Source organism: Rhinatrema bivittatum, chromosome 1 (genome assembly GCF_901001135.1).
Source record: "Rhinatrema bivittatum chromosome 1, aRhiBiv1.1, whole genome shotgun sequence".
Lineage (NCBI taxonomy): Eukaryota > Metazoa > Chordata > Amphibia > Gymnophiona > Rhinatrematidae > Rhinatrema > Rhinatrema bivittatum.
The window spans coordinates 89,093,550-89,108,437 of NC_042615.1; the positions used below are offsets into that span (position 1 = coordinate 89,093,550).

At 42.2% G+C, this 14,888-nt stretch overlaps 1 protein-coding gene across 3 annotated transcripts in view; it reads right to left on the reverse strand.

Annotated features, from left to right (window-relative positions):
* Nucleotides 1–14,888, reverse strand: part of AADAT (aminoadipate aminotransferase) — a 146,828-nt gene that overhangs the window by 111,291 nt on the left and 20,649 nt on the right. Inside the window, exon 1 of one of the 3 annotated variants that reach the window (XM_029575132.1) lies at nt 11,867–12,016. The exons of the other annotated variants lie outside the window; for them this stretch is intronic. The gene's annotated coding sequence lies outside the window, so the exon portion shown is untranslated. Of the gene's footprint in view, nt 1–11,866; nt 12,017–14,888 lie in introns of those variants that run through there. 3 annotated transcript variants of the gene reach the window in all.

The following is a 14,888-nucleotide window of genomic DNA, read 5'->3' on the forward strand; positions in this document are numbered from 1 at the left end:
TAAAAACATTGTTGTATCACGCCCTGAGCAATATGGTGCAACATTTTAAAATAAATAAATAATGCTACTTATCCTCAACAAGTCACCAGGGAAGTATTTACTGGGGGTAGGGGGCATTTTACAGGGTCTTGCAGTCCCTGCTTAGCCCGACTGAACTTTACCCTACTTGTGCTAATTATAATTCTGGAATTCAGGATTGTTTCAGCTCTACTTTATAGAAGAGAAAAGAGCCAATTTTAGAGTCAGGTAAACCTTCCTCACCCCAAATGTCTCCTTTTCTCTCTTACCTTTATACATATTTGGAAGAGAAAGACTTGTATTCAAATTAGATATTATAATTCTTTTATTAGTAACAATATGAAAATGATTACAACTTCTTGAGATGGCTCAGTAGCTGGAAAGGGTTAGGGCCTCAGGGGAGCGAGTACCTGGTTCCAGGGAAAACTCTGAGAGAGCGATGGTAACTCACAATAATCTGTATCTGGAATGGCTTTTAGTCAATAGATAATCTTCAGAGTGTTCAGGGGCATAGGCCCTCGAGGAGTGAGTGCCGGTTCCTATATACCTTCTGAAATAGTAACTCACAAAGGTCTGTACTTGCGATAGCTTCTGGGCAAGGAGAATCTTCAGAGTGTTCAGGAACATAGGCCCTTGAGGAGTGAGTGCCGGTTCCTATATACCTTCTGAAATAGTAACTCACAAAGGTCTGTACTTGCGATAGCTTCTGGGCAAGGAGAATCTTCAGAGTGTTCAGGAACATAGGCCCTTGAGGAGTGAGTGCCGGTTCCTATCTGTAGTCTGAAATAATAACTCACAATGTCCGTCTCTTGTGATCGCTTCCAGGCTATGGCGAGTCTTCAGAGAATTTAGGAACATGGGCCCTCGAGGAGCAAGTACCAGTTCCTTTCTGTAATCTGAAATAGAAAAAGAGAATGAGGCCTCCGAGGAGCAGGTACCCCTGGTAGGTTCAGAGAGGCAATGTTGCAAGAGTGAAGCGGGTCCGAAGGAAATCCTGCAAGCAATCCTTTGGGTGCAAAGTAGTCTTGGACAGCCGAAGCTAGTCCAATCGGAGTCCTTGCTAACTCGATCTGTTAGCAAAAGTAAAGACCTTTTATGTTGGAAGCGGATGACGTCAATACAGGGGGACGCCCCTGAGGTTTGTGCCCTTGCTGGTACATACTTCGGAGCGCACGCGTGCGCACGCGCCCTACATCATCAGGAACATGGCGGATCCGCAGCGTCGAGCCGGCCCGGGGATGCTGGGGAGAAGTGGCATGGAGACGCCGCGGCATCAAGCTGTCCATCAGGCACGGAGGGAGTTGCCACACAGGTAGAGAGGGTGGAGCGAGGGCGAAAGCAGGCACGAACACAAGAGAGAGAGAGAGAGACAGAGACTGGTCAGGGAGGTGACTGGTGTCTGTGTGAGAGAAACAGAGACTGGTCAGGGAGGTGACTGGTGTCTGTGTGAGAGAAACAGAGACTGGTCAGGGAGGTGACTGGTGTCTGTGTGAGAGAAACAGAGACTGGTCAGGGAGGTGACTGGTGTCTGTGTGAGAGAGACAGAGACTGGTCAGGGAGGTGACTGGTGTCTGTGTGAGAGAAACAGAGACTGGTCAGGGAGGTGACTGGTATGTGTGTGAGGAAGAGATACTAGTTAGGGAGATTACTTGTCTGTGTGAGTCAGAGACTGGTTGTGACTGGTTGTGGGCCCTAAGGAAGAGGACTGTGAGGACAGAGCTTCAGCAGCCACTGCTGCTTCTGGTGAGTGCTATTGGCCTGCAAGGGAAAGGAGTAGGAGAGTTGCTGGAGAGGGTAAGTAAAGGCAGCTTTTTAAGTTTATTTTTCCTGATTGACTGCCATTTTAATTATTGGGTATTATGTGATGTGTCTGCTGTTTTGAAATATTTTATTGATATTTGGACAATTTTTAATAATTTTTATGAGTTTTTAATTGTTGGATGTTATTCTGTTCATCTAAGTGGGTATCTATAGCAGCTTGGCTTGCCCTGTTTTCCTAATAGGAGGTGTATTAGTGTTTAGGGCCTGGTTAAATATTTGTAGTGGTAAATTACTGTCTTTTCATAAGGAGGGGTATTGTACCTGCCAGTAAAGGTAGTTTGTTTTGCTTTTACTGAGATGTAATCAGAACCAGAATATCTTTTTTTGTATGGTGAGTTGTACGAGTAATGCCCTAGATCTGTTCTGCACCCATTTTTGGGTGAGGATGCAGAGGGCATGTTTACATTTAGTCCTGTGATGGTCACATGTTCAGTATATCACGCATGTGAGAACCATCTGTCAGGTGTGTCCCGGCCGAAAAAAGGTTGAGAACCACTGCTCTAAGCTATAAATGTTTAGATCTTTAAGTCTGTCCCAATATGTTTTAGAATGAAGATCACTAACCATTTTAGTAGCCACCCTCTGACCTGACTCCAGTTTATATCCTTTTAAAGGAGCGGTCTCCAGAACTGCACACACTATACCAAATGGATTCTCACCATGAACTTATACAGTAGGAATAACATCTCTCTTTATCTGCTGACCATTCCTCTTCCTATGCACCCAATCGAAGAAACTGATCAGATTGCTTGACAAGATCTTGCAATCCATTGCATTCCAGAAACTGCCCTATCTTCTGTTTTAGCAGCGATTCCATTAATTTGCACACCATGGAGTTCAGACTAACTGACCTATAGTTCCCAGTCTCATTCCACTTTTGTGAATAGAACCACATCAACCCATCTCCAGTCCTCTGAACTATTCCAAACTCTAAAGAAGCATTGAAAAGGTCAACCAGCGAGCTGCCAGAACTTCTCTAAGTTCCCTTAACACCCTCAGATGTGTCTTATCTGGCATCACTGCAGTACTACCTTAGGTTTAATTAGCTCCTCATGAACAAATGCACTTTTCAGAAAATTGATTGAAGTTTACCTCACTTTCAGTCTTATCTGTGTTCGTTTTGTGCTGCTCCTTTTACGGTGAAGACCAAACAGAAATGTTGGTTAAGTAAATTTGCTATTTCCTCTTCAGCCTCTACATATTCCTCTCGTTCACCTCTCAATCTTACAATGCCACGTCTGCACTTCCTTCCATCACTAACATATCTAAAAAAAAGTCTTGCTCCTCCCCCCCCCCCAATCCCCGTTTTATTGTATTTGTTATTTTTATCCATTTGCATTTTGGACTACATTCCCAGCTTCTTTTACCTTTTCTAGATACCGTTGCCAGTCTTCCTCTTTCTGCATTCTCTTGTAGTTCACCTTATTTTTTTTCAGCTACTTACTTAGAAAACCATAGCCTCTTCTTTTTCCCATTTTCTTTCCTAACAAAAAGGCTGTTGCCCTTATATCTCCTTTTAGTGTTGTCCACTACTCTATTATTTCCCCTAGATTTTCCCATTCAAGCTAGCGACTCCTTGAGGTTCTCTCCCGTTTTAACAAAGTTAGTTTTCCTGATGTGTAGGACCCTCCCCTTTGAATGAGCCTTCATCTCCTGCACTCTTAATGCTGAACCACAACATCCAGTGATCACTGGATCCCAGATGATCAGCCCCCACCACCCCCTATGTAGGTTCCATTACCAGTTGACAGAATAATTCTCCCTGCAGAGAATTAAGAATCCCCTTGCTTCTAGGAGACACTGCAGCCAGGATGTTCCATTCAACGAAAAAGATAGGAGAGTACAGTATGTCACACTAGCATAATCAGACAACCACATGAAAATATAGTTGAATCACAGATGAGGAACCATTGGCCAAAGAAAAATACGCCACCAAGGCATGAAAGCTGGACTTCCATGCCTTCATCCTCCTGAGGGTTGCTGGTATTATTGGGAGCTTTCCAGCAGTGCGAGGTCCAGGGAGGTGTAGTTAAGAAAGGGAGTTAAAGAAGGGTCCTTCCCCCAAAGGGGGGGATGGGTTTTGGAGGTGTATAAAAGATGACTTCTATGTGTCATAGGGAGGAGTTTGAGGAATGTATACATGGAGTTTGTTGAAAAGGTGTTCTGTGTGGTGTGTATAGATTCTGATCCGCTGGAATAAGCAAAGGGAGTTCACTCTGGTAAGGACTTAAGTACCAGCTGTGAAGATCAGAACCTTTTGTCCAATGGCAACATGAAATGCTTGGGGAAGCCTGCAGTCAGAGCTGTGTGTGAACATGAAGAGGTTTTTCCAGGTTTTTTTTTTTACTGGGACTTGAAGAGGAAACAGGAGTTGATGGGAACCTAAGAGGGAGAATCCTCTTGTGAAGGATTTTATTTATTTAAACAATTTCTATTCCACCTATCTAAAATCCTAGGTGGACTACAAAATTGTGTGTTTTTTGGATTTTGTGTGAACTGCCATAGAAGAGCAGAACTCCAGCCTCCTGAACCAGCACTCCACCCGTTCAAAGGCAGCCAGAGCTTCTCATGCCCTGAAATCACTTTCTCTCACACATTCTACCTTTCCTCCTCTCATACACATGCACCTTCCTGCCGTCTCACTCAAACCACACATCGCTCTTCCCTCCTTCTTCTCCCCTGGTTAATACTATAAATGTATAAACAAAGAAAAAAGTAATCATATGGTTAAAAAAACACAGTAACATAACAACATATTGGATGATGGCAGAAAGACCAATTGACACATCAGTTTTGCCCAGGTATTCCTGTTCTCACTGCAGGGTCAGGATAGTTAGAAACTATAGGTCAACAGTGGCAGCTTAAAAATTTACAATCCTAATCAAGGCAGAGGACTTTGCAGGCCTGATTATCTCTTTTGGCATTACTACCGAAAAACACCACAGCTCCACACTTCTAGTTCAAGAGGGCTTATTATTAAGAAAACATTGGAAAGAAAATAATGTTTACCTAATTCTGAAATCCATAGCTTATGTAAACTTTTAATGAGTGATGGCCTGGTTATTCATAAAGTAACTTCAAAGGCACAGCCAGCCTGTCTTGACACCCACTGTCTTTCTCCTGTGAAACAGGATCTGCACAATAAGGTGTCCTGCACAAACTGTAGTCCTTGAAACTAGAAAAAGTATTTATAACAATACTTTTTTCTGAAAAGATTTTGTTTTAAACACATAGCTCCTCATACCCTCCCAGCCTGCAGCATAATTACCATAAGGCAATATAGTTCCAGAATTGTGTTGCAACTCAAGGGACATTATGAATGCACTTTGGCAACAGTGCCAGATATGTTATCAATTTCCAAATTCTTTGTTTTGTGCATCTTCAGTAAATGTAACATGTGGCAGGCTTTCTTTTCAGCTAGGAAATTTATGTTTATCAGTGTCTGATTGGTTTCCTGGGGTTCCCCAGGAGCTTGAAGGGCTTTCTTGATGCAGCGGTTCTTGGAAATTTGTTGAATGTATTTATTCATATACTGCACATAGATATATATATATTTATTTTATTTAGATTTATATTCCGCTTTTCGCACTTTTTTTTTTTTCAGCGCTTCTAACTGGATTACATTCAGGTACTGTTGGTATTTCCCTATCCCCAGGGGGCTTACAATCTAACAGGGTCATTTATCAAATAGCTTTATGGTGTTTTCGCATCATAATGTATAGTGCGATGCAAATCAGAAAAAGGAGTTAGGGGCAGGCTGGGTTCACTGTTTTGCAGAGCGCCAGCCTAGCTATTGAGAGAGAGAGAGAGAGAAAGACTAGCCATAATGCCCTCACACTAGATAGGTATTTATCTCTCTCTGAGAGGCCCACCTAGTAACTTGAGGTGAGGTTTAGGTATTAGTGTAGGGGTTAGGGGCCTCTTTGACATTCAAAGCGAGACATACGAACAGAACAGTGCTCTCTTATGAAGATTTGATGCCCTTCGGAGTGAGGAAACTCACTCAAAGATGAGATTTGTGCAATGTTCTCTCAACATAGCTTGATGTTACCCAGGTAGAGAGTCCATCAAGCTAGGTTGAGAAAACAGTGCACAAATCTCATCTTTGAGTGAGTTTCCTCACTCCGAAGGTCATTAAATCTTCACAAGAGGGCACTGTTCTGTTCATACTTCTCCCTTTGAATGTCAAAGTGGCCCCTAACCCCTACACTAATACCTAAACCTCACCTCGAATTACTAGGTGGGCCTCCCATAGAGACATAAATACCTACCTAGTGTGAGGGCAATATGGCTAGTCTCTCTTTCTGGCCCTGATAGTAAACATGGCCCTAGGAGCAACAGCAGGACTCAAATACAATACTGTAAATGGATAAAAGAAAATATGGCACTTTTTGGACAAAAAGCCAATTGAAATTTCAGTTTCTGAAAAAAAATGGATTTGCATGTTTCTTTAGATTTTGCACCGAATGGTTTGAAGAGTTTTTTTCTGGCTGAAGATGATTAAACTGTAACTATTGTTACCAGAACACATTTTTGGAATGATTGAGCCTTTTTCATTTTTCCTATTTGTTTTATTATTTTTCACAATTTTTCTCTGTTCTTTGTTTCGTGTTCTTATTAAATTTTGAATAGTTTTTTTGGGGGGTTTTTTTGGCTTTGCTACACCTTTGCTAGTTTTAGAGAAAAATCATTGCAAAATGTTGTACCTATCCAAATACAAGAATTTGTATTAAAATGCAAAGGGACTGAATCCTCTACAGCCTGGTTTTAGAAAAAGGTTTTAGCTCAGAAACCATTTTAACTGCTAGGAGTTGATTTGTATCATGGATTGGACACAGGTTATACCACACTATTAGTTTTACTAGATTTCTTGGAAGTGTGATAACGCTCGATTATAGCATTGAATTTGAACGTAACTAAGTTTCCAATAACTGCCACACTCACATATTTCTTAAAAACTACCATGCATGCATCTGCATGATACCTATCTATTCCGATAACGTAACCTCATACAATAAGACCTGCTCAATGACCCTTGACTATAATGTTGAAGTTGACTTGTTATTTGCCTTTTTACCTAAGTTTATACTAGATAAGAATATGTGTAACATTTAAAGACTTTACCAGTACTCTAATTCTCAATTAAGCCTTGTGCAAGATATTTAAGAAATTCTGTAAAGATGCCATTGTAAGCAACTCTATTTGTTCATTGTAAACCCATGTGATATACAAGTTCGAATGTCAGTATATAAAAACAAATAAATCAATCAATCAGTGTTGTACACTGTCGAACATGAGCTGCTTTTGAATTACTTATCAAAAACTTATTTAACAGGCCTCCTCCCACCCCATTTCAAGGGAGTCGCCTTGCTGAGCACTGAACCACTCACTGCAGAGTTAGAGACTCTGATTCTGGTATGGGGTCAGGTTTAATCTGCAGGTCCTTCGTGAGGATCACCCTTAAAAACAAAGTCTTCTTACCAAGTGCTGTGTTCCAGAACAAAAACAATTTACTAAATAAGTTCAAAAGTTCAGCGTGTACAAAAATAAAAGGCGGTCCAAACTACAAAAATAGACACAGAGGTTGATATATAGCGCCACTCACGTAGCGCTGTTTCAATATTCAGCCGCAGTTAGCAGCTGCCACTCGGCCAGATAACTTTTTATTTGGTTAAGTGAAGGATAGGACTGGGCAGCTACTTGCCCGATGAGCTGGATAAGTGACGATATTCTGTCTTAACTGGTTTAGTCAGCTGAATTAAGTCTAGGACTGCTATTCAGCTCTCCAAAAGTTAGCCAGATAAACTTATCTGTCTAACTAAAAGATGGCTGAGTTTATTCAGAGGCACAGCTGCACCCCTGAATACCTCGGTCAAGTTAGCTAGATGAGTTTATCCGGCTAACAGTTGGACAGCAGTCCTAGATCTTTGGACCTCCATGGAATCCTTCATCACCTGGGAAAATGGGGGGGGGAAGGCAGGCAACCCTGTCTCTTCCATGAGTTCAGTGAGAGCCCTGGCCCTTTGGCTGCCCCTTAATAGGTCCCTGGGCAATGCCTGTCTGAAACTCCCAAAGAGCTTCCCACAGTGACTCACTGGAATCACCATTTACACAACTCCTCCCCGACCCACCCGTGTCATTCCAAAGTGACCACCTCTCCTTTAGAACCTGTCATTGTTGAACTTTTCCTCACGTAAAAGAATAGTAGGGCTTAGTCCACCTTACTCTTAGGTGTGAGAGAATCTACACCATTTGGGCTGTGATCATTTCTAGAGATCAAGATGGAAGCAATCTCCCCCGGTTATACTCTTGCAACTTCTAGGCCATTACAATTCTGAGTCCCACAAGGACCACTGCTAACACCATTGCTATTTATGGGGCAGTTTTTAAAGGGACTTCCACGGGTAATTGACGAATGTCTACCCGCAAAAAAAAAAAAAATCCATTTTAAAAATTGCCCTCCCCCATCTGCGGGGAAAGCGGAGAGGGCCGGCTGAAGCATGCGACAGGATTTCATTTTGAATCGGAGTTGGGGAAGAGTTCCAATTTATGTGCACACTTGATTTCAAATTAAAAAGTATGCAAGTAAGTCTGCCAGAAAATCTACTCACCCACATTATTAGGTGTACCTGTATGCAAATGGATGGATTTCCCAGGGTACAGCGAAAGTACATGCCGATTTTTGCCTTACAAATTAATGCAAAGTCTTCAGCTAAGAACTACCTGCTGACATTAAAACTTTGATAATTATGCCCTTAAAGAGTAATTCGGAGTAGCATGGAGCAGGCTAAATTCTGCTGGTGTAAAGCATCTGCAGACTTTTTATCCTTACCTGCATAAATTCACTTTGAAAACTTGTGGGTCCTACTGGTAGGTGCGAGGACATACACTTGTGCAGGGGCAAACTGGCGTACATGCATTTACATGCATACTGGTGAAAAATCACAAGCCTGCGCACAAATGGCTTCCCCTCCCCGACTCCACCCCCCCCCCAGAACACCTCTCACTAGTCTGCATAAAACTATGCACGAAAATGGTTTCCGCACATACTCTTCCTCAGACTACCTCAGTTTCAACACATAAACCGGGATTTAGGGGAGGGATTCAAGATGGCGGTATATAGCATATGCTCCTGATCCTCAAAGCATATTTCCTGAGCCATGGGTCGAAAACAGAAGGCAAGATACAGGGGAGTTCCTGTAGCCCTGGATCATCAGTCTCCTTGAGCCTAGCGTTGAGAACTCCTCCTGGGGATCCCCGCTGCTATTCGAGCCTCCAGTCCGTGCCAGAGTGAGTCGCTGGCAGATAATGTCATGGCAACTCCTCTGACTGCAGGATCTGTGGTGGAAAATGCTGAAGGTGCAGTGATTAGAGCTGTGAATTCTGGGAACTCTCAGATCACATAACCGCATGGAGAGTCAGAGGGAAGCGGCTTAGGTTGCAATCTTGGCGCAGCGCAGGTACCTGTTGCTTCGGCTCAATCCTTGCTTTCCAGTTTCACCTTGGTGAGGGCGCCTAAATTCACCTTAGAGGCCATATGGGTCACGCCTGAAAGCCTAGGTAATGCTGTCATTTCCCAAATTTCTGTCCTTGTGGAAAAGAATAGAGATTTGGAGCACCGTGTTCAGTATTGGGAAAATTCAGATTTAGAAGTGGCATCTAAAATCTCTGAGCTACAACCCAAGGTGCAGCAAGCTGGAAATCTGCAGGAATCCTTGGTTAAAGGTTGAACATATTTGGCTAATAAAATGGAGAATACTGAAAACCTTATGAAAAGAAAGAATTTAATATTTATAAATGCTCCTAAATTACCAACGGCTTCACCTAGGCATTTGTTTAGAAGGTATCTAATTGAGATTCTTAAAGTTCCTGATCAATCTATGACACCTGTTTCTCGCATTTATTATATTCTCTCCTTTAAGAAAGAAGAGCTGTTTGTAGGCAAGCAGGAACCTTCTCCTGCTTTAGATAAAGGCCTGAATGTGACTGCAATATTACAGGCCGACGCAAAACCATGTGCTCAGGCTAGCGCGCAGTTTGATGTACGTCCTTAACCCCTTATGCAATAAGGGGATTAGCGCATCCATAACGCGCTCACAAACCAGTGCATAGCTAATAGTGCTCATCACATGTAAATGCGACGTGGATGAGGTTATTAGCTAGTACCCCTTACGTAAAAAATAAATGTGCTCCCGACGTGCCCATTTTTACCCTCAAAAATTAACACCAACCCTGGAGCTCGTGTTAAGTCTTAAGGATGCCCCAAAAGTTTACAGAAAAGCAGAAATACTGCTTTTCTATAGTTCCTCCATTTTAATATCGCCACATGGGAAGAAACATATCTTGACTGTGGTCAGGTTAGGAAAACGGATGCTCAATTTTCTTAACCCTCGCACAGCTACTTCTCCTGGGCACCCGATGACAAGGAGGCGCTAGGGACACAGTCGCGTTAGGTAAGCAGGTGCTCAAATCATGAGCACCCGTGTTTCCTGCGTGGATATTACATCGGCCTGTTAGACTCATCAGTTACTACTTTGGCCAAAGCTGTTACTTCGATAGTTTCCCTGGCGCTTCAACCAGACAGAGACTGGTTGTTGAAACTTTATTTCAAACATCGTGGAGAACATTTTCTACAGCAAAGAGCCATGGTATTCCCTGATGTTTCTAAAACAACCCGAAACATAAACAATTTTTGTTATTGTGTCCTAAGTGTTACAATTAGGGAGGTTCTTTTTCTTTAAAAATCCTTACAAGTGTTGTGTGAAGTATTTTCTTTGAACCTAGTTAACTTTCCTTTTTTATTTAAGTGAAACAATTGTGCAAAGCCCTCCAATGTCTCTGTCACCTGATACAACTTGAAATCTCGGTTGTTCTCAGTACATTGTATTGTTTCAGAAGCACGCCCTCTCTCTGATATTTTTCTTTCTTTATTAGCTTACTATCTTAATGGATAATGGACTAGATATTGAACTCACATCTTTTTTTTGGGGGGGGGGGGGGGTTCTTTATTTGTGATATTGTTATCTGCTTCTGTTTCCTAAAGTCTTGCTCATTTTTGTTGCAAGATTATCTTGAATCTATGTAATTTGAAAAATACAAATAGGAAGTTAAAAGGAACTGGGGTTTAGGTGCCTAAATCCTTTTGAACATTACGTCATGAATGTTCTATGCTCCATTCACTGCCTTTGTTTATATTCAGTAATTCTTTTTTTACTTCGCAGTGTATTGATTTATTAGGTTTTAAATGTTAGCTGATAGATTTATTATTGTTAGTTATGTAGGCAAGATTTTTAGTTTATTTTATTGATCACATTTATTTGTATTTTTTGTAGTTTGACCGCTGAGGATTGTTTTGATGTGGATTGGCCATGTTTTATTTATTTATTTATTTAGGATTTTTATATACCGACATTCTCAATACAAGTATCAAATCAGGTCGGTTTCCATAGAACAAAACTGTCGCGGTTAAGGGGTTACATTAAACAGAGTTTCTGAACATAAGAACATAAATAATACATAAACAACAGTAACTCGTCATGCATTGTGAGTAAAAAAAAAAATGTTAATAAATAATTTTTGTCAATTTCTCTTAATTTTAGGGTCTTTACATGACTTGATTTTCAACAATTACTTTGTTTTGGGTTTTATCAATCCTGCCTCTGCTGAATTTTGACTACTCTAAGTTGTCATGTTTAATTGCGCTTAATAATTTTCATCTTAGAGTTCCTGAAATCTAGCTATTGGCTTTGTGATTATCCTAGGATGCATCATTATTTTGATATCACTATTTTTTTAATTGAGCCATCTGATACCCTGACACCGCTCCCTTCTCCGTGGTGCTTTATATTCCCCAACCTATCCTTTCAATGCAGAGCTGCACGGAGAGTGCTTTCAGTTTCTAAGCAAGAACGCGGTACATACAGAAAATACTAAGCAATATCCACATGTTAAAAGACAAGTTTAAGGATCTTTCAGAGCCCCCGTAACACATGCAGCACGCTCTTGAAATCTAGCAAGTAACCGGTACCTGAAGTTGGTGGAAGGATTGAAGACCGGTTCAGTGCAAAACTAGCAGCGTAGACAGAAACAGGGACAGAGAAGGAGCTCCGATCTCGTCATTCCCTCCTTCACTGGCCGCTGGTGAAAGGCTCAACCAATCAATCACTGATTAGTAAAGCAAGCCCTAGCGTGCAGCTGTTTGATATGTTCTCCCATTCTGAAGGTTAACAGCAGGGTGGGACCTGAAACTGTCTAACTGAAAACAGTGATTTTTGTTTGGTAAAAGTAAAAGTCTCCTTTTACGTGACAAATCTTCAAGTTCCCTAGTTCAGCGCTAGTCTGACATCTCCATTTACCACATGAATCTGATCATGATGGCCAGACTGAGCTGTGGCTGGTGTGTACCCTCTCCTAGTGCCTTAGAATTTGTAGTTCTGGAGGCAGAACAGCTAAAACCTCATTTTGCTGGAGGTTTCTCAGCAAGGGAAAGAGACGAGAGAGGGAATGCTAAGGAAAAGAATGGCAGAATGTGAGACGAGAAGGGGATAACAGGAGTCTCGATTCTGGTCTGCTTTCAGGATATCCACAATGAACATTCATAGGTACAACACATTCACAAGAATAGGTGGCAGAAGTTGCATTTATTTATTATTTATTGTATTTAGAATCTTTTCTATACCGTCGTTAAGTGGGTGCCATCACAACGGTTCACAATAGGGCACAAAAACTATGTTGTATAAAGTGTCTAGAATTCAAACTTTTAAACAGGTGCCATAAAAAATACTGTAACATAATATCATAATAAATACTATTTGGTGAGTGTTATAAGTCATGTCCAGTTTTTCTTACTCCGCTATAAGATTGGTGTTACTTAGCTCTAGTTCTTTTGTTGTTTAAAATAAAAAGAAGAATTTAGAATATAAAAGAGAGGACACACTTTAAGAAGAAAGGTGTGTGTGTGGGGGGGGGGGGGGGGGGGGGAATTTACCTGGGTTCTGCTCTCTATTCTCTTTGTGGTATGCTGCTTAAATAGCCATGTTTTTAAATTTTTTCTGAAGGTTTGATGTCTCTTTCCAATCTGATTTCCACCGGCATGGTGTTCCATATTATAGTGCAGTTTTCTTATGCACCATACATTCTCATGCCTTTTGCTCCTCCAGGATCCCACACAATCAATCATCCCCTTAACGGTACCGTGTAGATCGCTGATGTGATCTTCAGTAGCATAGCAAGGGTCTCCGGCGCCTGGGGACCAATGCATTTGTGCATCTTCTTCGTGCCCCCCCCCCCCCCCCCCCATTCCTTCTTGTATGAATGCTTAAGGATACAGAAAGTCACATTAATACAAAGCCTAGTAAAGAAATTAACCTAGAAACTGTTGTGAACAGCCTATGGGGCAAAAACTTCTCTGTGCCAGCATTAGTGGTTTGTGAGCCCAGCCAAAACGCTGAAGATCTTCAGCAGCCTGGCAGCTAGAAAATTTGGTGGCCCATTCCAATGCTTATGCCTTCCCTTTCCCCTAGGCTAAACCCAGCAGCACTGCACTCCTCACCCCAGTGCCACAAGCTAAGACCAAAACAATCACCTGAGGCACAATCTCCCCTCACTTCTCTTGACCTTAAGTGCATGAGCAGTAACCCTGCCGGCAGGAACCTGCTGCCCAGTGGCATAGCCAATGCACTAGGATTCCAACAACACATTAACACTCCCACACACAAAGCTGGACACTCCCTTGCCCTAATATTCACCAACTCCCCCATCTACGCATCCCAACTCCCATCCTGCACACCCATGCCATTGTCTGACCACTAGCTCACAAAACCATACTTACACATAAACTCTCCCACCACAACCCCACCAACTCACGACAAAAGCATACAATTTAGGAAACCTTGCAAGAAGGAGGACCTCACAGCTACTCTCACTAACTCCCTACACAACTTAGACCTTACCAACCTTGACCTAGCCCTGGCCTCCTGGACCAACATTACTACAGACATTGCTAACACACTCTGCTCTCTCACTTCCAAGGAAATCAGCCATGCGCAACATGCAAAAAATCCTTGGTACACCCCACTCCTAAAAAACCTTAAACTTGACCTTAGACTTCTTGAAAGAAAATGGCGCAAGAACCCCTCACCTGCCCACCTTGCCCTATACAGATCCGCCCTGCAAACTTACAGAATAACAATCCTCAAAACTAAACGCGACCACTATGCAGCAAAAATACATGACTACCAATTTAAACCCAAGGCCCTATTTGCCTTAGTCACGGAACTCACCAAAACCAAACCCCCCAATAACCTGGACATCGATCCCAAAAGCAAATGCGAAGAACTCGCACAATTCTTCCATAACAAGATAAAGAACATCCTGCTGCGCTTCTCTACCCCATGCACCCTAACCTTCCCTATACATTGCAACAATAATCCAACGATGGACACACTAGACACTACCTCTGCTCTAGAAATTGAAACCATACTAAAAAGGCTCAAGCCATCCTCACACCCCCACAACACATTACCCACCAAAGGACTGCTAGACATCCCAGACATTATTGCCAAGCCCTTAGTGCAAATAATCAACTGCTCTCTCACCTCTGGCATAGTTCCCAATTCCCTAAAACTTGCAGTAGTCAAACCCATCCTAAAAAAACTAACCTTGACACCTCAGACCTTGCCAACTACCGACCGATATCCAACCTCCCCCTCCTCACTAAAGTCATAGAAAAAGTGGTCAACGCCCAACCCACAACTTACCTCGAAACCCACAACATACTTGCACCCAGTCAATTCGGATTTCGTAAATTCCTGAGAGCCAAAACCCTACAGCTTTCCCTTACCGATACCTTGCTAAAAGGAATAGACCGTGGCCACTCTTTCATCCTCTGCTGCCTTTGATACCGTCAACCATGACACCCTAATAAGACGCCTTTCTGAAATCGGTTTCACTGGCTTAGCCTTCCTCTGGTTTACCTCCTACCTTAAGAATAGGCGCTACGTGGTCAAAATTGAAAACTCCGAATCCATACCCACCCGACTCACCCAAGG